The sequence below is a fragment of the Hesperophylax consimilis genome, chromosome 7, assembly GCF_061612785.1.
Source record: "Hesperophylax consimilis isolate HC1 chromosome 7, BYU_Hcon_1.0, whole genome shotgun sequence".
NCBI lineage: Eukaryota > Metazoa > Arthropoda > Insecta > Trichoptera > Limnephilidae > Hesperophylax > Hesperophylax consimilis.
The window spans coordinates 35,195,257-35,218,744 of NC_142842.1; the positions used below are offsets into that span (position 1 = coordinate 35,195,257).

Here is a 23,488-nt window from a genome sequence, read left to right on the forward strand (position 1 = left end):
AATGCGCTAACTTCAGGAGGTGATTCTAAATGATGGTAAATGTAAAAAAGACAAAAAACTTTTTCAGAATTTCTATTATTTCTTTATTTTTCCATAAAAAAATATTTTTTCTTAGAAGAATATTTATTTTCCCATACAAAAAATTGAACTTTTTTACCTAAAAACTACATTATAACATTGGAATTTCGAAAAATATTATTTATCTTTTTTACATCTAAAATCATGTAGAATCACCCCTTCGAAGTTAGCGTATTTTACCCCCGGACACCCTGTATACCACCCTGGATACACGTGCTTTTATAAAAAAATAAGGCACATGTCGGCTATCGTAAGAAAAACATGGCACAAAATACCAGATTTTTATCTATAGAAGTACTGTCACGATATACTAAATCGATGTTGATAGGAATCTATACCATTTACTGTAACAGGTAGGCATGTATAGATTGTGTAGCTAGCCTTAAAATCTAAAAGTCACGCACGCATCAGGTATCAGGTTTGAGGAGTCGATAAACCTTGTGCCACGTGGGTAGTTATCAAAGAAGGCGAAGGAAGAATGACAGATAAGGTATTTGGGGCGACACACCCTTATTTACCTTGTTTAGAGTTTTATACAATCTGGCCTCACCCTGTTTACTGCTGACAAAATCTTGACGGTTATAAATCTGTCAATCAATAATCTCTGATACGCATGACTAAGGCGCCTGTCATAAAAAGGATACTTGCGTTGAAAAATCCCAAGACAGTTTCAAGAATATGTTGCGTTACAGTGTCGAGTAATCAATTCCTTTTAAAAATATTACAAAATTATAATTTTAAAGCGTTTTTGAAATTAATATTGATCAGAGTATGCAAAGAAAACAAAGACATAAAATACAGGTTTTATACGAGCTGCAACAAAGCTTGTCGTTACTCTGCTTTATTGATGTCAATATCCGAAATGATTCAATTTAACAAAAATATAGGTCTCCCGCATAACCATTGGCAAGATAGTCCTGAAGGCCAGGAGAAAAAATAATCTACGCTCTCTGTGACGAAATCATCGGGATAATTGAAATCCATGATAGTCGAGTTTTCGAACAATCCACGAATCGGTTTAAAGAAACGTGATGCAATGTGACCCGTAGATAGTCCATTCCGAGAATACGCAAGAGAAAGTCAGTAGGATAGAGCCACGGGTAGTAGCCATACTCCCTCAGAGAAGGGAATTCTTCTGAACCTTCTTCAACGTGAAGAAATACTTCTCCTGGTGCGGGCTTCAAATCACCCACCCAACTCTAACCTTCTCCTAAACAATGTGTTGTATAGCGGATCTATTTAACTTCATGGAATATAGGTACAAGAAGACTATATATACTATCATACCATTTCAATCAATACTAATCTAACTTTAGGACGGGTTGTTTCGGAGTATTTGAACAATTCTTCAAATTTCAAAGTTAATTTCAAGTTCTGTGAAAGATTTTTTCAAGTTTTTTTACTATTTCAGTTCTGTCAAGCAACTAGCCTATTAGGATATAATAATAGGACTTGAATATAACTTGAATAGAACAGAACCCGAAAATTGATAGATGATGAATATGTAGTTGGAATTTCCCGAAACAACTTTTTGCATGTAAGTACATGTACACTAGACGTAGTACTCTCGACGTATATTAAATCAAGAAATACAAATGTATTCTCTTCCTTTTATATACGTCTAGAATTTCTGTTAATTTTTTATAATTTCTGATGTCAATTTATATAATTCAAGGGGTGGCCGGGAATGTCATCAAAATGACAATTCAACACACCTCCAAAAAGTGATATAAAGTCATGAAAAGTGATGAAACAAAAATAAGGTTAATAGGTTACATAAGTAACTATTAAACCTAGTTTTTGTTTCATCACTTTTATGTATCTTTTTTTAAAGGTGTGTTGAATTTTAATTTTGATGAAATTTCAGGGAACCAATTCAAGGGGGTGACAGATTACGCTATAAGTTCAATGCGTTTGATATAACTACATATTGCTCGCCATACATTCCCATACAGACCTGACACACCTAAAAATATGATGTGCTATAAGTGTGGGCGTGGCGACGATGGGCGATGTGATCTGCTAGCCAGGCTATATTTGAAAATTATCAGAAATTAAAACGGAAGAGTGTCCCGGTGTGGGTTTTTTCTTTAAACAAATCTAAAGTTTTATTTTTAAATTGATGATATTTTGCTAACTTAACCCTCAAAATAGGTTAGTAAGGTCCCTGTCTAGATGCCCAGCCCAGATGTCCCAGTGCCCAGTACCCAGTCCGGCTCCCCGCGGCCCCGGAGATTCCCAGACAATATTATTATTTCGACTTTCTATTTCAGTACGGTCCGACACACTACTATCTACAGCAGCTACTATCTGCCCAATATACTCTAACTCTATTCTAAAGCCAATCCTATACTGTATGTAGCTCATTAGGTCTCCGCGCACACTAGTCACTAGTCACTAGTCACTGGTAGATCGCAAGATAAAAATCCAAGTAAAATAGACTAGGAAAAGTACCTATTTAGGAATACCTAAATTAGTCACAATTTTTAAGACATTTTAAAATTGTGATAAGCTCCTACCAGAAACTTCGTAATTTGTTACAAATTTTAAGACAGGTTTGAAATGTGGTAAATTCATATAGGTTTTGAGCCAGTACACGGAGCTTTCCTGATAAACTTTCAGTAAATTCCCAATATATCGACGAAATGCGAAAATATCATGATTTTTATGAACACGTGCTCCGAAATCGTGATATAATTCCTATTTTATTAAAATTTTAACAGGAAACCTATCAATTAATTCGTTAAGGACCTACAATACTAATTTTAAGCAGATTTCGAATAATTTGAAAAGATTATTAATAAATTAACAATACTCATTTTCTCCGTGTGCGAGACGAATACTCGGGTACCTAATTTAAGCAATGTCAACATCGTGCCTTACTCAAGTACGATTTACATAACTAGAAAATAATTTTAAACTAGTTCTAAATTAACATATTGCAAGGGGTCGAGGAGCAAGGCACTCGACTAGCAATACGCAGGTCGCTGGTTCAAATCCTGGCGTACGCAAGTAAACATTATTTGATTAATTTATGTTGTTTCAATATAATATAAAGTATATTTGCGACACATTCTAGAGTAAAAAATACTCCCCATATCTTCCTTATATCCTTTCCCTCCCCCCTATCTTCAGCCTCGCAACATACCCCAATCGTCGGTTGGGAGCGGTTGGGAGCAGTTGGGACTTTTGTGCAGAGCTTGTGGGATATAAAATTGTAAAAATGAAAAATTTCCAACACACAGAAATTAGATCAATAATAATAAAAGAAAATAAAATATTAGGTACTACCTACTACAGAGAAACTCTGAAAATAAGATTTTCCCCTGTGTTTTCTACTTAGGTGTGGAGAGTAAGAACGGGAAGTCAAAGTCTAAAAACCCGGTTCATCCCTCTCCCTCTGACACTCTGCACTCTGAGAGAGGATATTATTAATCACATCGTATGCCTAAACGCCCGTGAGGTGATTTAAAGAAAAGAAAAAAATTACATAAAGCACAACATCGCCAATCAATATTCGTGGAGGGACGAATTTAAACCTTTTAGGGGTTGGCTGTTTTGATTTCCGTTGAAGTCGACACTCTGAGCATGTCAAAGACTGAACGTCAATGGTGCTGACAGCAAAATTGAGAATATAACATGTAGATATAAAATATATAAATAAGTGCATTAAAATATATTATGCAGTAAAATTTGTGGTAATATTTTCCTTTGAGTTCTGATGTGGTGAAATCTTGAATTCGTGAATTTAAATTTGTTTATGGTGAAAAGACTGTCATTCAATTCGCGCAAATAATAAATTAATTATAATAAATTATTATAAATATCCGAAATAACGTTTCACTAATATTAGTTGTTAAGAGGGCGAAGCGGGCTTCTCAATTTAATTTGCAAGTGTGAATTGTTCGACAAAACTGATTGAATATCAAAGATACAAAAAAAGAACAATAATCTTTGTTTCAATGTATCCGGCTAGATATATTCGGTTCTAGGGAGTTCTGGGACATCGTTTCAATAATAAATTGGAGAAAGGGGAGGCGAATTCATACATTAATGTTATTGAAAAGGGAATACATACTGCAAAAAAGAAGTGGCGTTCAGACTTGGAAGAGATGAAAATTTGAATTTGGCGGGGAAATGGTAATAATTCTAGATACATAAAACTGGGATACTACACCATCGACATTTGTTCTAAGAAATAGGACGGAGAAAATGGGATCCCAGCATTAGGATTGATAGAAAAGTCTGTGTTTTGTTTGAAGAGAGGGACAATAAAAAATTAGGTGATCCAAAAATACTAGTTCTACACTTCTAGTAGTAGATGCAAATAATAAAATAAAGAGAAAATAAGGAAAAGAGTCGGCATTGCGACATGTGTAGTCGGTGCTATTTTAGTATTTGTTAAAAAAAACTTTATTTATTTGGAACACAAAAAGGACATTTACAGAACAAAAACAAAAAAAAATATATGTATAATTTGAAAAAACCTTTGAAAAAAGCCACTTTTAAAAAACATTTTATAAATTAATTTAAGCAAAGAAACTATATATGAAAATCAGAACTTAATCAGTCAGTAACTAATTAATTTGCTTTTAAATGTGTCACCGATGTGTGCGTAATCATTACAGCAGTTGTAGAGATAATACTTGTGATAATTAATGCTGTTTTAAGTTGTTTATAATTTATAAATCAAATAAATGTTAATTGAACATTGCACTGGAAAGGAATAACCACTGCGACACTTGCTAATAAATAATATTGCTAGTAATGCTTGATTCATATTGACAAAAAAAATAAAAATAAGCAGTTTGGGAGGCGGGTATGGGTACCGCCCCCCGGCAACCATTTATTGGATAACCAACACCTCTGCCATAGTTCACCCCAAGTGGTTCGCCAAGTTTGGTGACATGTAGGGGTGCCCAGGTTTATGGGGTGAGGTTTGTCCGGGACTTGGCGACAGATGCGTCTGCCCACCAACTGCGTGGTGGGCTGTATCGGGAGAGACTGGTTGAGTGAGACCTTTTGAACTCTCCAGCAAGACTCTCTCAAATAATCCCCTTGCACGGCAGTGGGAGGGATGGATTCATATGTCCGTCACTCCTGGACACATTGATACCCAGATTCTTACCTACCCTTCATACATTTTTCCTTTCCAGAACATCCTCCCCTTCCTTTAAAAATCCCCAAAGACGACATAGGCCCCGAGGGAAATAATATTCTTCAGGGCCTCCTGTGTGGATCTAATGTAAAAAAAAACCAAAAAGTCCAATAGTAAAGTAACTTTGAAAACCGATTGGGATAGTGGATATGGTGGTATTACATATACAGGGTGTATCGGCACGTACCCGACAAACTTTAACCAGCTATTCCTTAGCATATTTGGAGTAAAAAATCTTATGTGCACTTTGCTGTCCGGTAACGTTTTTTTTTAATAAAAAATTTATTATTCATATTTTCACCACATGTCACCACTGTTTTATCCTTTGATAAAGTTTGAAAACCCATCTGGCAAATATTTTATTCGAATTCCGTTGAATAATGCACGTGTGTACCTATATTGGCGCACGTTAACAGTCACAACGAAATAGCACGGCACCATTCGTCTCATTTTTAACTATTATTATTTAGTGTGTGCGAAAGAGCGAAGACGCTTTTTGACACACTTGCTTATAACAGCTGTTTAACACGAAACGCAATGCCAATGACAGTGATGTAGTGTGGAAATTTTAAATTTTTTTGTTTTTAATTGAAAAAAAAATGCTACCGGACAGCAAAGTGCCCATAACATTTTTTACTCCAAATGTGCTAAGGAATAGCTGGTTAAAGTTTGTCGGGTTAGTGCCGATACACCCTGTATATCTGCATATGTTATGAAATGAATATATTATTAGATTTATCTAAATATGTCCGGTTATTTTAGCAGTTAAAGTACAGAGCGGATATATCACATGACCTATGGTATCGCGCAACGTAATCATCTACCGACATTGCAAGACGAGCCTATACGAGTATATTTAACATAAAGTGTAGACATTTAGAAATACGTAATTCAACTGGTACGAGGTTCAAATGCGATACAGAGACCGTTGCAGAACATTACGTCGGTACTTGGGACCGTCACAGAGTTTTCCACGGATTGCTCTAATGCCCCGACAATATGGCTACCCCCTTAATTATCTAATTAGTCAGAAGATGTATTATAATATAAAAGGTAACTTACAGCGGCCGGTATGTTACATTAAAATCGAGAAGATGAAATTCTCTTTCTTTTTACCGATTTCGAGTAAAGAAGCATCAAACGTATGACCGGGGTCCGAGTTCTGATAAAATTAGCAGGAATAATAAATGCCCTTTAACTTGGAGATTTATTATATATACCTAATCATTTTTATTTGCTTGATGAAAGTGATTAATTTATAAAATTTTAGGTAAAAATAATTTACTCAGAAAATCATTTTTAACTTGAATTTTAATAAATGTAAAAAAAAAGAGAGGGAACAAAGTTTTCCTTTAAATTCATCCCTTGGTTTGTCTTAATTGTTTTGTAATGATGTGAATACTATTAAGTCGAAACATTCACATTCATATATCGTCTCATACATATTATTCTGACTCTTATCATGGCCCGACTCAAGTATCTGATTCACTTGATCGTGACATGTCTTCCTCGGGCGTCCCCGACTTCTGCTACCATTCGTCCCTTTCTTAATTTTACTCATTACGCTTACATCAGCCTTCCACTTTTTGCGGATCTCCACATTTTTCGCACGATCGTAGATGGTTTTACCACACATACGCCTCAGGGATCTCATTTCAATAGCATCCTAAATACACAAAATCATTCACAACTATATTGTTCACTATTTTCGTACTCTCTCTTTCAAACACCATTACAATGTATTATACTTAGGTACATACATTTATCATTAACTCATTCTTCATACATACTTCGTTCATCCTAGACACGAGAAACTGTAGATCTTCCATACTGTTAACAATCAGCATACAACGGGCAACATAATTTCAGATTACTCAAATTTGCGCCCAATCCAACCTCTTTCAATTCTTGCATACCTTATCCATGTGTTGATTGAATAACCACCTTACTTTTTATTTAATTTAAATTAATAAAAATAAAAACTTTTAAAGATAGAGTAATGCTTCCTTGCAATTAATTATATTATTTGAGGTTTAGTATGGTTAAGAAACCCGGCTCCGCTGCATTTCATTGCGACACATCCTCCCAGCAGACCAATCCTCATTGCACCATCCGCCGCTTGCAACTTCTTGTTAATTTTAAAGTTTAGTATGGTTAAGAACCCCGGCTCCGTTGCATTTCATTGCGACACCTCTTCCCAGCAGACCAATCAGGATTGCTCCATCCGCCACTTGCAGCTTCTTTTTTACGCGTATTCTTGTGAATCGAGGTGACAAGGTTTCAATTGAACTACAAGAGATACATAAGTCTTACTACAATACGCAATCACTTTCTTTCCAACCCTTTTCTCCTGTAAACACAAAGTTTTTCTTATGTTTGATTTTATAATATGCACACTCGATCCACTGCCGAATGAAGGCCTCACAAAGTGCTTTGTTCATCTCCATAACCTTGAATTGGGGGGCAAAATCAATTCTGTATTTTATTACACAAAGTCCAGATCATTGGTATCTAATGATTTCAATCAAGTTCAGATAACATATCTATGTAGAAACAGTTATTAATTATATATTTAATTAACCCTCATGAGTTCTAAGCTGTATTCCAATATTGTAAAGCGCCTTTGACGGGATTTTTTTTATTACACATATATTTATTTTATATTTAACTTTAGAAATAAAGAAAAGATACATATTTGTAATAAGCATTTACTTTGTGGCTCGTCATAATTTACAATAAAAGATATAAATTTGTTTTAGACCACTTTAATTTTAATTGTACTCTACCGGTTACGGAAGCACCCTTCCTTCATCAAGAGAATATTAAAACTAGTAATTTTTTAGTTCCGAAACCGGTAGAGTACAATTAAAATTAAAGTGGTCTAAAACAAATTTATATCTTTTATTGTAAAGAAAAGATAATTCAAATGGCGCCGATTTTGTAAGAAATCACCGCTTTCCAATCAATATAATAATGTCACGAACACATAACATTATTTTATCTTAAGTAAAAGAAAAAACCGTAGGTTTGTAAGTTTATCATACAACAAATATTACACTGAAAAATGCTTTCCTGTAAAATCATATTTTTTTATTACGAACCAATATTTAAAACAGAGAAAAATTCTGAAAATGGAAGTATTTACTATACCATTTTTTCTTACTTATTTATTTGATTTCTTACTAAAATTAGAAAAAAAATACAAAAAAAACTAATTTTTCACAAACAAAAAAAAAAAACACATTTATCATTCGGCTATGGCCAGGATACCTATACCTAGATACAGTTAGTCATACCGTCATTTCCTCTACATGTGCCAAAAAACACATTACTTTCGCTTACACATCTGAGTTCCAAGGAAAAACGTCTTTTTTGCCGCAGTCTTTTGAGAGCATACATGGAAAAATGTAAGTGGAAAAGCTTGCCAAAGCTTCCAGTCATCGGTCGGTCCAAATTATAGTCGCTATTGGTCATTAATAAGGAGCATTTCCGAGAGAACAGTGCATTAACGAAGCAACAGGCGGCAAGGTCACACTAATTTATATAACAACTAATAACTTATGTATAATCAGTATGGAATTTGAATAGTCCTGCCGGGTCCAGCGATCAATTCGGAGAACAAGGCGACCATTGTATTGTAATACACACCGCACAGTATGCGCAACAGAATAGGAATCAGGAAATCCACTCAACTATATAAAATGTATTATACTTTTTTAATGTCTACATTAATACAACATAATATAATACAATACTTTTTTTGAGTCACGAAAACGGGTATGATTTGAGGTGTAAAGATATTCAAATGGTTTCAAACCAATTTGACGTCATAATAGCTGGCAATTTCCCTACTGATTCCCTAATGATCTGTGAATGTCGAATGTTTCAAAAGTGATTTAATCGTATAAATAACTACAGGGTTTTCCAATAAGAGGTGTTATTTTGAAAAGCCCGCTATTTCGGTAGATGTTACTTTTGAAGCTGTCATTTTTTGACATTTGACAAGTAGAAACTACGCCATTAATAAAAATGGAACGATACACGCTTCAACAACGCATTGAAATTATTAAAATTCACTTGAGTGAATCCAATGCAAATCATCTTGAGTGATGAGGTCCATTTCCACCTCGGTGGCTTTGTCAACAAGCAAAATTGTCGCATCTGGGGCTCGGAAAACCCAAAGTTTATTGTTGAAAAGTCTCTCTATCCTCAACTTGTGACTGTTTGGTGCGGTTTATGGTCCGGCGGAGTCATTGAACCTTACTTTTTCGAAAATGAGGCTGGAGCAACAGTTACGGTGAATGGATTGCGCTATCGAGAGATGATTAATGATTTTTTATGGTCGGAATTGGATGGTATTGATCTGGACAACGTTAACTTTCAACAAGACGGCGCTACGTGCCACACAAGCAACGAAACCATTGATCTTTTACGATTGAATATAAAAATAACACCTGTTATTGGAAAACCATGTACGTACAATAAAATTTATAAATTATTGAAAATCGACGTTTGTTTTTGACTCCGGTTTATCGTTATTTGAATTTTCTTCATATGAAATAAATGTGTTTCTTTTGTAGAGATTTCTTAAGATCAATATAATCGTGATCAAGAGGTATATTTATCTTTATTTAAGAAAGTTTGCAAATTACAACTATAAATGCATATTATGGTTTATATTGTACATTGATTTGTAATTTTTTTTAAGGTTATATAATTGGATCTCGACTAGCAATCCGAAGGTCGCGGGTTCAAATCCCGGCGTGCACAAGTAAATGTTAATTGTTTAATTTGTGATTTAGAATTTAATTGTTATTTATTCATTAAAAAATATATATTTTATATTTGCGGAACGTTCCAGAGTGGAAGATACTATCAGTATCGCCCTGGTGTAAGACCAACATTCGGAATTGAAACTTAGCTTTAATTGGCGTGTTTGATAACCAGTTCTGAAGAGCCCCGTATTTCCCCTCCTTCTTCCCCAACTCCTTCCTCTTCCCATCACGTTGAGACTTACAAGATACTCTCAAGATAATTTCACTGGCTCCAGACGGTTGGGAGCAGTTGGGACTGTTGTGCAGTATTCACATAAAAAAAAACAGATCATTTTTCACGGATTTGCGTTTTACTAAAGGTTCGAAAGATAGATTTGAAAAACGTGTCTCTAATTCGTAAAAAAAAATATAATATTATAAAGAAAATTTACAATAGATATTTGTTTTCAAACGCATAGAATCTTTTTAAGGCGATGCCATTCGTAGTAATGCAAAATCGTGTGTTTTTGGTTTGAAAATTTGGTCCCCTAGAAATGTTTCAGATGCTTTAATTAAATACTGCGAGTAGAATACATCTTGACCTTTGAAATAATCGAGTGTTTTTTAGATAAGTCTTTTTATAAGCCCAGAAAAAAATAATGTATAAAGCCTATGAAAACTGCTTTAAAGTTCAAAATCTCCTACTTACGTACCCATTTTTGGTTATGATTCTATTGTATAATGTGAAAAATTAAGTTATTTATAAAATGATCGGAAAAAAAATAAATATTTATGCCTGAACATCCACAAAATAAAATAAAAGGCACTTTTTGGCCATGTTTTTTTCTTTCATAAATCAAAACAGGCGGATGGTATTAAGCGGGAATTTAAACCTTATCACCATCTACGTAAGGGTTGTTATTGATAGCGGCTCAATTTATAATATTACACGACGTAGTGCATCGCCTTAAGGTAAATATTTTCATCTTCACAAATCCTACATAAGTATGTATAATATGACACATTTTTTCACAGGTCTGCGATAATATAATTATAATTTATGATAATATAATAATAATAATGTCCCAGTAGGTACACGTGATTATGCTAATTAACAGCGGTAGTCACCCCGCTATATGAATTAGTCAATATGGAAATTCTTTGAACAAATAATATAGATGGTAGTCATACCCCCCTGACAAGTTTTATATTCTAAAACGGAAATGTCACTCGGGAATTTTAATCACCTGGTATTTGATTCATAAGAAGTTAAGTATCAGCTTCCACGAATCGCCGGAGAAGATAATGATCACTCATCCTGGACCATATTTCACAACATCGCGAAATAATTCAAAATGCTTTTAAATTGAAGTCGAAGCAAACAATGTCATAAATATTTTTTTATTGTTGTTTTCAGTTTCATTCTCAATAAATAAAACATTGTATCGTGCCTCAACTAATTTATTATGTTTCTCGACCTCGTACATTGGAGGAAATTGAAAGAGAGACAAGAGAAACTATTCAGAAATTCATACTAATTCAAAAAGTTTCCCTAGTGTCGCGTCGCTCATGTACACACCTCAATATGCCGTAATGGATTTTTGCCCGCAACTGTTGCAACGAAACTGTCGCATGTCGCCGCTTCTAAAGTGTCTGGTCTGCGGGAGCTGTTATATCACGATACAAGGATTCTTCAATTTCCATTAATCGTTCTGATCGTTTTCACGAGTTGATCCACATAATTTGAACAATTCATCAAATTTCAAGTTCTGTGCATGTTCTATTCAAGCGCTGTTATTATTTTAGTTAACTGAAACAACTTGCCCAAAATGATATAATGACAGAACTTGAAAATTAATCCCAATTCGGGATGCTATAACTCCACTGACTTGGGACCGCAGTGCGGTATTTACATAAAATAAGACATATTGAGATATTGACGTTTTAAAGTTTTGAATGAAAGATAAAAACATTATTAATAGACTTATTAATTTCAATAACTCCAAGCAAAGAACGGAGCATAAAGCGTTTGAAGACTTTTCTTGAAAAGTTCTTGACGAGTTCGTTAGGACACCCTTAGGTAGATATATAATTTTAGATAGTAAGTGAAAAAGCTGTTGAATAGTGGATAGGAAAGTGACGGGTTTCTTTATCACTTGAGCTCATAGAGAGAACAGAGCTCATAGAAAATGAACGAGGACAGAGTTACTTTTGATTTGGATGAACTAACATGAACAGGACCCAAATGCATCCATTGTTAATAATTTTAAATAAATGGTCAACTTCGTACACGATGTCCAGAAACTCGTAGTACAAGCGAGAATCTGGTGAATTTACGGCACGGTATCGCTTCCAAGTAAATAAGCACAAACTCGACAACCAACAATTACACATCTACCGGATCTGCCCTGATGATGGACACTGCAACGCTGTCCGAAACGTCGGCTAAAGAAGGAGTTAGCGCAACACGGCATAACACCCCAAAAACAAACAACAAAAATATTAAAAATCTCTTCAAATTATTGGTAATCCGGTTAAAACAGGGACTGCAGGCCGCTTTCTAAAAAACTTTTAGTAAACTCGTGATAATATAGGAACACGTGTCCATGTCTATGCACCTGCGTTTGTCTTAATAATGTATAATGATGAATTGTGAAAAATGTGATTTTTATGGACACGTGTTCTGACATCGTGACAAAAATACCAATATTTTACTAAAAGTTTATCAGGATACCTATCAATTCATTTGTTGATGATCTGCTTTCGGATTATGAATAATTTGAAGAGATTCTTAATAAATTTGCAATATTTTTAATCAGTTAGTTTTCTCCTTGCGCTACGACGCTAATTAAAAGACAATGAACCGCTGATATCTAGCGACTGATTTTTTTCCCAATTAGACTCTAAAACTTCGAACTCGATTTACTAGAAAACGAAATAAAAAAATGTATACTATAAAATGAATCCTAATTTCCGGACACCGTTTATACCTAGTGTCGTTTAGCGATTCGGTGGTTTGACCAAAACATAAAGAAAACGTGTCCTTGCGAATTCCATATCAGACAGAACTTTAATAGATTTAATATCTGATCTCTGCGGACAACGTTATGCAGCAAGATATCTCCGTCGATCACCATGCAGTTCTTTCTCCGAAGCTGACTAGGAGTGACCATATGCATCCGGGTATTACTGATCATATGATCAATATTCGACGTTATCAGAAGTCATCGCGCGTGATTCATATTCTATGGGAAACACAATTGGACCAAGAATGCAGAATTACAAGAGTGACAATGCAAAAACAAGTTGCGACAGATATCACGTGACGTATATGCATGCAATTCTTATTCAAAACACAATATTATATAATACAAGTTAATCATAATAATACCCCGATGGCCTCCGTGCTTGAGTAGTTACGATCATTGGCTACGAACCCGGAGGTGGCGCGTTCAAATCCTGGCGCAAGTAAATTTAATTTGGTTCATGTGTGTTATTTATTCACTTAAAATAACACTAAGTATATTTTCGGAACGTTCCAGAGCGGTAGATACTTTCAGTATCGCCCTGGTGAAAGACCACCATCCAGAATCGAAACGTTGCTAGAAATGATACAAGCCGTGCTTGGTGACTATATTTCAATAGACAGGTAATTAAACACACCTTCCTCTTCCCCATCTCTTTCCTCTCCCTGCTACATTTAGTCTCACAACATACCCTAATCGGGGATGCCATAATCTCACTGGTTCCAGATGCTTGGAGTAGTTGGGACTCCTTTACGAAGGAGTTTATGCATGCAAATTACGAAGAACAATAAATTACGCCTAAACTTCTTTGTTCCTATTTCCTTTTCGCTTCCTTCAGCCGCCATTCCGAAATCGAGGATGCAGAAATTGTGCAAAAAAAAGTGCAGTTCCGCAAAGATATTACAAGCTGTGCCTGTAGATAGCCTTCTTCTATCTGTATTATAGTTTTTTTTTATTAATTTTAGTTTATCAGAAACAAGAAAAATCAATTTATGAAACTGTGTTCGGGATGTTTAGTAGTTATATCTACAAAGTTAGTGAACGTCCAAAGCTCTGCAGGTATAGGTGATCCGCAGTTAGCGGCTAGGGGGAAAGCGCCCAGGTTTAGCTGCAACACGAATCGCTAGGCGCTTTTAAATTATCTTTCGCATCGACTCGCCGCGGCCGCCCGACACCGTGGCTTTTCCGCGAAGAGTAATATCATCGGCTTTATGACCTTCCGGCATCTCGACGGCGGCTTTGTTGCGGGGCGACAAACGCGACCGACCCGACACGGCTTTTAACTAAAATCTAACCAGTACCGCTAATACAAAACTAGTACCGTGCTAGTATCCAACTAATACCAAACTATAAAATAACTAACTAACCATCACGCCGGTTCCCCGCAGGGGTAGGCAGAGAGGACGGACCGCCAAACAACTCGGTCTTGGCACACACTCCTTGCCTCATTCACATTCATACATCGTCTCATACATACTCTTCTATTATTCTGACTCTCGACATGGCCCGACTCGAGTATCTGATTCACTTGATCGTGCCATGTCTTCCTCGGGCGTCCCCGACTTTTACTACCATTCACATTTGCATTATATACTCTCCTTACACTCCTTTCTTCGTTCATTGGCTCTACATGCCCAAACCAACTCAGCGTCCCTTTCTTGATCTGACTAATTACGCTTGCACTCTTTGCGGATCTCCACATTTCTCAAACGATCATACAAGATTTTACCACACATACACACCTCAGGGATCTCATCTATACAGCATTCGGTCTAGGGTTCATGTCCGGTGAATTTATATAATAGAAGGATTTATATAAATGAACATTTTATTACTGTTAAAGGGTACAGATCACAATCACACCTTAGTCTTGACTTTGGCAGAATCACTTCTGGTCTGGAGGACCAAAATTCTTGAAATAAACACATAACTTTGTACAGAATCTTATCTGATTCGAGATGTTGATTCCCCTAGCCCTAGCTAAATGAACCGATTGCAGTGTTTGGAATTCAGAAGTCAGATGGAAAAGCTCGCCATGTGAGCCATATAAGTAGACAAGTATAAGAAAATACTAAAAATAATTTGAAAAAATGTTCATTGACTGTAAAATGACGAGAAAAAGTATAAAATTAATACAAGCTCGAGAAGGATATAAAAGTAGGAAAAACAGGTACAATTAAATATAATAGACTTAAGTTAAATTAATATTGATTGAGAATATATGATATTATAGCCTTCTTGTACCTACTTTTGTGCAGTTTCTTAGAAATAACCACAAAAAATTATGGTGGATATAATCTTTGATATTTGGACAATACCATTGGGAAACGTAGGTGGTCAATGAAAAATTCAGATAAGCGATTAAATACCTACCCATATATTTTTAAAGAAAATTATTTGAATTGTCATTGACAAGTGATAAAGTACTATCCGCCTATAATATAATATTTAAACAGAAAATTATTTTGAGCGTCATTTTCAAAATAGGAACTGATGTGTAAAGAATTCAGAAAAAAATTGTAATTAAAGAGTTGCTACTGCAAATATTGTTCCATGGATATTTTTCCTTTATCATTCTGCGGTGTTCTTTACATAAACTTTCAGCAACACAAATCCTACAATTACAATAATATCCCGTGATTTTCAAGCGTCTGCGCTAGTATTAAAAAATTCCTGTAAATAATCTGCATTCTGAAATAATCTATGGTGAGTTGAAAAGTATTATAATCACTTTTAGATCAGTTATCAAAACACTTTTTGTATGAATATCCCATCATCATCATCATCATCGAATCATTTCCCCTTTGCGCGTCTACCTCGCAAAACGCTAAACCGGTATTACCTGCACAAAAATACATATATTTAATTAATAACAAAATTAGTTTCTCGTGGCTATAATATAGGAACAGCGAAATTATTGAAAACATGTAAATGTCAGTTCCGCTAGGTACAAGTATATTTATTATCATGGTGACAGCTGTTTCACCATCCAAAGCCTCTGTCAAACTAACGCAATGTCATTTTAATTATAGAATAAATATTTTTTTATATATATTTGTGGTTTTTAAATACTTACCTAGTTACCCATGTCCTTCATTATAAACATTTATTTTTTTTGAATCAATCACATATTTACGCAATTTAAGTTTAAATTAGTTTATTTTTTGGAATAACTCCAAGTAAAACCCCAAATTGTAATATTTAATTATTGAAGACAAATAATAGCGATTCCTAAACGAAAATTTGAAACAGAAAAATCAGAAAAAGGTACGGTCACATCTAGGACTCGAACACAGGACCCTTGCCTTACCGGGGCACCGCTCTACCAACTGAGCTAATGGGACCCTATCTCCTTCGGTCATATTCAACTGTATCATACTTCGAATGAGAACTACCGAAATTGCCTTCATTTTTCTCACCGCATATTTTTATTTTATGTTTGATCGCAAGATTCAACCCGAACTAAATGCAATCTAGACAGTGTCTTTAGATAAACATATCTTATTTTTGTTTTAATGTGCGACATCTATAGAATTTTCTGCAAGTCTAGGATGATTTTTTTTTTTAGATAACTTAGTGAGTAAAACCTCAAATTGTAATATTTAATTATTTAAGACAATATTAGCGATTCCTAAACGAAAATATGAAACAGAATAATCAGAAAAAAAATCTTAATGAAAGGGTCCTGGGTTCGAGTCCTAGATGAGACCGTATCTTCTTCGGATTTTTCTGTTTAAGATTTTCGTTTAGGAATCGGTAATATTGTCTTCAATAATTAATTTTATTTACTTTGGAAATTCGCCAAATATCAGCATAAAGGACTTTTGGCACGGTTTTTTGTTTTACTGAAGGGGAGTCTGAATAATTTTCTTTTCCTCGCCTCATGTGTGTGTTTTGTGCTGCAGGTTTTAATTTTTTCTTAGAAATTCAATTAATTTATAGTCATAAATTATTTTGCAGTTTAAAACATAGTATAGAAGTAAATAAATTGTTTAAAGTTTAAGGGGCGTCTAGCGAACATAAGGGAATGTAAGATAATCTAGTTGATGACCACATTCGTTATTTTTTAAGGCCTTTATAGCGTTTTCTACAAACTTATTAATGATTTGTTTTTTTTTTAAATAATAAAATAAGTATTTCGAAAAAAATCATTTTTTCAATATTTTTGGAGTTTTTTTGTTTTTTTTTTAACATTTTAATACCTACATGATTTTATTTAGATTTTCAGAAATTCTTCCTTTACAAATATAGTTTATATAGGGTTTTCCAATAAGAGGTGTTATTTTGAATAGCCCGCTATTTCGGTAGATGTTACATTTGAAACTGTCATTTTTTGACATTTGACAAGTAGAAACTACGCCATTAATAAAAATAGAACGATACACGCTTCAACAACGCATTGAAATTATTAAAATTCACTTGAGTGAATCAAATGCAAATCATCTTGAGTGATGAGGCCCATTTCCACCTCGGTGGCTTCGTCAACAAGCAAAATTGTCGCATCTGGGGCTCGGAAAACCCAATAGTTATTGTTGAAAAGCCTCTCTATCCTCAACGTGTGACTGTTTGGTGCGGTTTATGGTCCGGCGGAGTCATTGGACCTTACTTTTTCGAAAATGAGGCTGGAGCAACAGTTACGGTGAATGGATTGCGCTATCGAGAGATGATTAATGATTTTTTATGGCCGGAATTTGATGGTATTGATTTGGACAACGTTTACTTTCAACAAGACGGCACTACGTGCCACACAAGCAACGGAACCATTGATCTTTTACGATTGAATATCAAAATAACACCTCTTATTGGAAAACCCTGTAAAACTCTTTCATCATTTCCTATATTTTCGTATAATTATCTATTTTTCATCACTATAATTCTCATACAGTCATTCGTTTAATTAATCCATATATTCGCACCTATTTGATTTAAATAAGAATATATGGCAAATCCTACTCACAAACATTTTGTGGATAGAATTTAATTCTGATGTCTTCGTTTCATTAAATGTATATTTTCGCACAATTTAGTGTTTAATTGCTTTATAATTATTGCTAAATAATTTCAATTTAAAAAAAAACACGAAGTGAATAAGACAAAGCGCGATAATGCAGCAAAGTTGCTAATTAGTAATCCTAATCACAAATAAAACATAATTCCAGAAACAATGGTGAATCACACAAGTGGATTTTGCACCATAGATAAATTTTAGTAACAGGATACAGCGAGATCTGCAGTGTTTTTGCTGCTGATAAAACTGTCCATTCATCTTATACGTGCGTAACAATTCATAATTTTTAAGAATGAATAACTCTTCGTTGAAAAAAATTAATTTTTTACTGTTTAGTGAATATTGCGACACTTATAATCAGACACACGGAGGAAAAAAATACATTATTATCATGGAGGAAAATGTGTAATTATTTGCGACATTGTTGAAATATTTATATTATTATTAATTATAATATATCTCACCGAGATAACGATTTAGATTGGCAATCAAGGGAAATAAAAGCAAAAGAGTAATTCTAATGAATGCTAATAGCGTTGCTATGAAGCCAGTTAAACATTATAATACGTGTATATCTAATAATTAACTGAGAATAGAACATGAATGAAATCATTTTTCTAGGAAAACTAATACAGATTTGAATACATAAAGGTGTTATATTAATTTAATCAGACAGTGACAAAAGCAAACAAATTCCTAAAGGATGAATCAGTGGAAGGCGAAGAACTTGTTATGGTTCTGCGAAAAGTGTTAGTTAAGTGTTGTAAAAAATCTCAAGAATGAAGTTTTTATCCGCAGTACAAACTACTCAAATTACTGTAAAAGATTAGACACCGGTTTAATAATTACGCAATTTATTGATAAGTTCTCGCAAGTACGTTCACATATTCGTCCAACTTAATATGGTAATTAATGCTTACGTAAGTTGTTAGGAAGTTTAAGTTATTTATGTAAGTGATCACAGCGACCGATACACTTGTTAGTTTGATAACGCAATTTATTGATAAGTTCTCACAAGTGCGTTCACATATTCGTCTAACTTAATGTCGTAATTAATGCACACGTAAGTTGTTATTTGTGTAAGTACTCACAGCGACCGATACACTTGTAAGTTTAATTCCGATAAGATGGCTTCGTGTTAACAATGAGTACCATTTGTAATAATTTATGTAATTTTGTCAATAATGCCGAAAGGGCCCAAAGAAAGTGTTGAAAAAAAGTTGGATGAGAAAAAAAAATCTCCAGGGGCATTCGTTCTGTTAACAGCAGAATTAAGAATGGAGGACTAATAATGAATTTTATCCAAATGACAGCAACCGACATAGAATTTGAATTATGTAAGTCATGTTATAAATAGAAGCACTGAGGTTAGAAAGGATTGGAAAGTTAATCAAAAAGAAGGAAGCTCATTTTCGGAAAGCTTTTTACTACCTGAAAAATAAATGACATTCGATTTTTGGGATTAGAAAATATTCGTTCCATTTTCATTCGTTTTCATGGGGCTTATTTGAGTTTCATCTAGTGTGCTTTATTATTTTGTTTTCGACAGATAATTACGTACTTACTTATCTCAATCAGATTTTAGTTCAAACAATAAAAATATTAGTTTTTATGGGAAAAAAAACTAAATCTAAAAGCATCTCTTATCGGAGCGTTTATGTACAATTCCGTACATTAATTTTCATCTCGTTTTATCAAACTAATTTCACAAGCTATGAGAAGGCTTAGTTTGCGCGGGCAAAATTAAAACTATCTTATGTAATTTTGCCGTAAGTTACTTACATAAGCCACTTATGATAAAAAAGTGACGTATGTAACGGCCACCTAAATTGGTTAAAATATTCGTTCCAATCAAAAATCGTCATCAGTGATTATAAGCGATACAATATTAATTCAAAAGATGCTGAGCTTTATCTGACACCCTTCAACGTTTTTTCCAGGCTCGATTCAAGTATCCTTTGTTGGCCATTTCCAGTTTAGGAACATTCATAGAACGCCAGATGTCCGGTAATTGTTATCGGAACCATTGTCATTGCCAAAGAATCATGTTTTTGCACAACCGCACATCAAACTTCTGCGCAAATTTGATTAACAATGGTTGTTCTTGGGAAGAGAGGTGTTTCTTTGGGGAGGGTTAGTTCAGCCCAAGGCTGAAAATGACCCAATTCAAAAACACACGATAATGTTATAAGAGAATGTAAAAGAACGGTAAGCCAAATTATATTATATTTCAAGCCTTCGTTAAATATTTATGCTCAGTTTTCTCCTTTGCGAATTTTTTTTGTGTCCTACATGAGTAACGAGATTTTCGATGATCTGAAATTTCTCTACCTGAGGGAATATGGCTACTTCCCTTGATTCTATACTACTGACTTTGAACCACCTTCATTTCTTCAGACTGATTCGTGGATGGTTTGAAAACTAGGCTATCTTGGAGAACATTCATTTCTAGTCCCGATCTTCGTCACCGACAGTTTTATTTTACAGCCAATATTTATATATTTACTAACGGACCATGTCCAATTATAACACATTGAAACAAGGAGAAATGTAACAATATTGGATAGTTAAAAAATTACAGTTATGACAAAAATAGGGCACAAAACCAATAAAGATAATGTCATGTCAAGACAGGAAAAAGATTTTGACGGAGTTCACGACTTCTGCCATATGAATTAAAAATTCTAGGTCCTGACATGAATTGACAAGTCTGGCCATTCTGGATATTTGTGAATGGTATCCATAATTTGAGTGTTGATTGAGGAAAAAACTTAAAACTCTTTACTGCTCGTTAGTTCGCCCTCACCTTGAATACGCTAGTGTTATTTGGTCTCCTTTCTATGCTGTCCACATTTGTCACATAGAATCCGTACAACATCGCTTCCTACGAGGAATCGCTTGGAGGTTGGGTCTTGAAAGAGGAGAGTACTCATATGATGAAGTTGAACAAACTTTAAACATTTCTTCTTTGGAGAAACGTAGAAGGGACACTGATCTGATTTGCATATTTAAGATTATCAATGGTATTACAGACTCACCTGCTTTGTTGCAACTTATCCAATTCAACATCCCTTCCCGTAGACTCCGAAATAATGAATTGCTGTTCGTCAATCAACATTCTACCAATTATGGATACCATTCTCCTTTGTCCAGAATGTCGAGACTTGTCAACTCACTGTCAAGTCAAAGCATTGAATTTTGTGGTATATGCCTAAATGACTTTCGACAGTCAATACGCAATGTCTAATTTCTAATGCCCTTTGAACCATCTTCATGCTTTGACTTATTATTATCTCCCATTCTTACTTTTATATTATTATTGTCATTATTATTGTCTTCGCTCCTCATTTATATATGCTCTCCTTTCACTGTCATCTCTGTTTATAAAACTTATTCGTGTAATTAATATGTTGTTAATGGACTATTTGTCCGTAAATAAATAAATAAATAAAAGCAAATCATTATCAGTCCATGGGAAGGGATATTGAAAGGGATGAGTTGCAACAAAGTAGTCAATCATACCATTAATAATTTTGAAAATGCAGATGAAATCAAAGTCCTTCCTATGTTTTTTTAAAGAAGAAAGACTTAATTTTACTTCATGTTCATCATATGAGTAATCGTCTCTTTCTAGCCCTAACCTCATAGCAATTCTCCTTAAAAAGCAAAGCTGTACTGATTTGATATGATTAATGTGAACATGATAGAATGGAGATCAAATAACGCAGGCATATTCCAGATTAGTGCGAACCAGCGAACAGTAAAGAGTTTTTAGGGTAATTATATTATTAAAGTCAGGTAATTCTATTGATGAAGCCGATATGAAGAAGATATGCCGTATTTAAGTAGGTAAGGAAAATAGATTGTGAAACTCGCAGTGGACAATAAGTTGCATTAGCGGTACAAGAAGAACTCTGGAGAAAATGTGTTCGGCTTTTTTAAAAACAAAATACTGTTAAAAAAAATGTGATTTGTACATCTGGCTGTCGATGGTTTTCTGATCATGCTTCTCCGGGACCACATTTCGATGGTATACATATCCGTTACAAATTCGGCAAGTGAACGTTAGTTTCTCCACTATCAAGTGCTTACTTTGTTGAGAGACGTGTCTAAAGTGTCATAGGATACTTTGTAGGGTTGTAGTCAGACGAACTCTTCTCTTGGTACATCTGGCTGTTGATGGTATTCTGACCATTATTCTCCACGACCACATTTCGATGGCATATATCCGTTACAAACTCTGCCAGTGACCATGAACTTCTCCAGGATCAAGTGACTACTTTGGCAAGAGACGGCGTCCAAAGTATCTAGGGATACGTTGTAAGGTTGTAGGCAGACGAACTTTTAAAGAACGGATAAATTGGTACATCTGGCTGTTGATGGTATTCTGATGATTCTTCTCCAGGCCCACATTTCGAGGAAACATATCTGTTTCCTTTCACTACCTTTTAGCGTCCATGAGTGTTTTAAATGACAAAATGCAACCTACTAATAAATTAACTGTTAATTTGATGTCGAATAAGACCTTATTCGGTAGTTGAAGTAGTTGTAGTTGCAGGCGTACGTACACGTGTCAATGGATTTAGTCCACCAGCCAACAACGATTTAGCCAAACACCCAGTCCGCTTTGTGCAGCGACAGCGGCGGCCCGTGAATGCGTGGAATGCCTTTGCTCCGGCGATTGTCTGCGCATTCCGAAGAAAGTTTACTTTACTTGCCACCAGCACAATAATAATTATAATTGTGTATTGGTTCGGCGAGGGGAACACCATGTGTGACCACGTGGCCGCCACGCACATTCCTCGGCAGGAATGCCGCTCTCAAATAAGATCAGCCTTACCTTCTATCAATATTGATCGGCAGCTTTGAGGTCTTACTATTTACGGTACACTGGAATATTTCAATTGTGCATTTGGAGGAATTTTACTCGTTCGAGATTGTGGAATTGTTGAAGAATTGCCGTTAAATACGAGCCAATTAGGCTCCTGCCCTTTAAAAACGTGGTGAAATACTAGCAAAGACCCGTGGAAAATCTCGGGATAGTCTGCATTCTTGACACTTTAGTTCCAATTTTTAAAATACCCATGTAATTTTATTATTTTAAAACGCTTGTCTCAATTCTTGACACAATAAGTTCGATTCTGATAAAGACACTTACATTCAAACCAAATTCGAGTTGATTGAACAAGAGTTACAATCACATAAATACAACCACAATTAGAATTTTTGATGATTGATTAGTTTTCTATTATTCCAGTGCCTTATTTTATCGTAGTTTGGCTAGCTCGAAGTGTAATCTTCACCCAGTAGGCCGCAGCTCGGAACAATTCTCCAAAAGCGCACTCGTATGTTTTCAAAATATCATTATAATATAAATATTAGTATTTTTTATTAAAACACAAATAACTTAGTTTACATCACTTTATTTCGATACAAAATCTCAACATGTTTCGTGAACCAAGTT

At 34.7% G+C, this 23,488-nt stretch overlaps 1 protein-coding gene across 1 annotated transcript in view; it reads right to left on the reverse strand.

Moving 5' to 3' along the window:
• Zip48C (Zinc/iron regulated transporter-related protein 48C) overlaps window positions 1-23,488 on the reverse strand; it is a 231,494-nt gene that overhangs the window by 31,718 nt on the left and 176,288 nt on the right. The gene's annotated exons all lie outside the window — the stretch shown is intronic.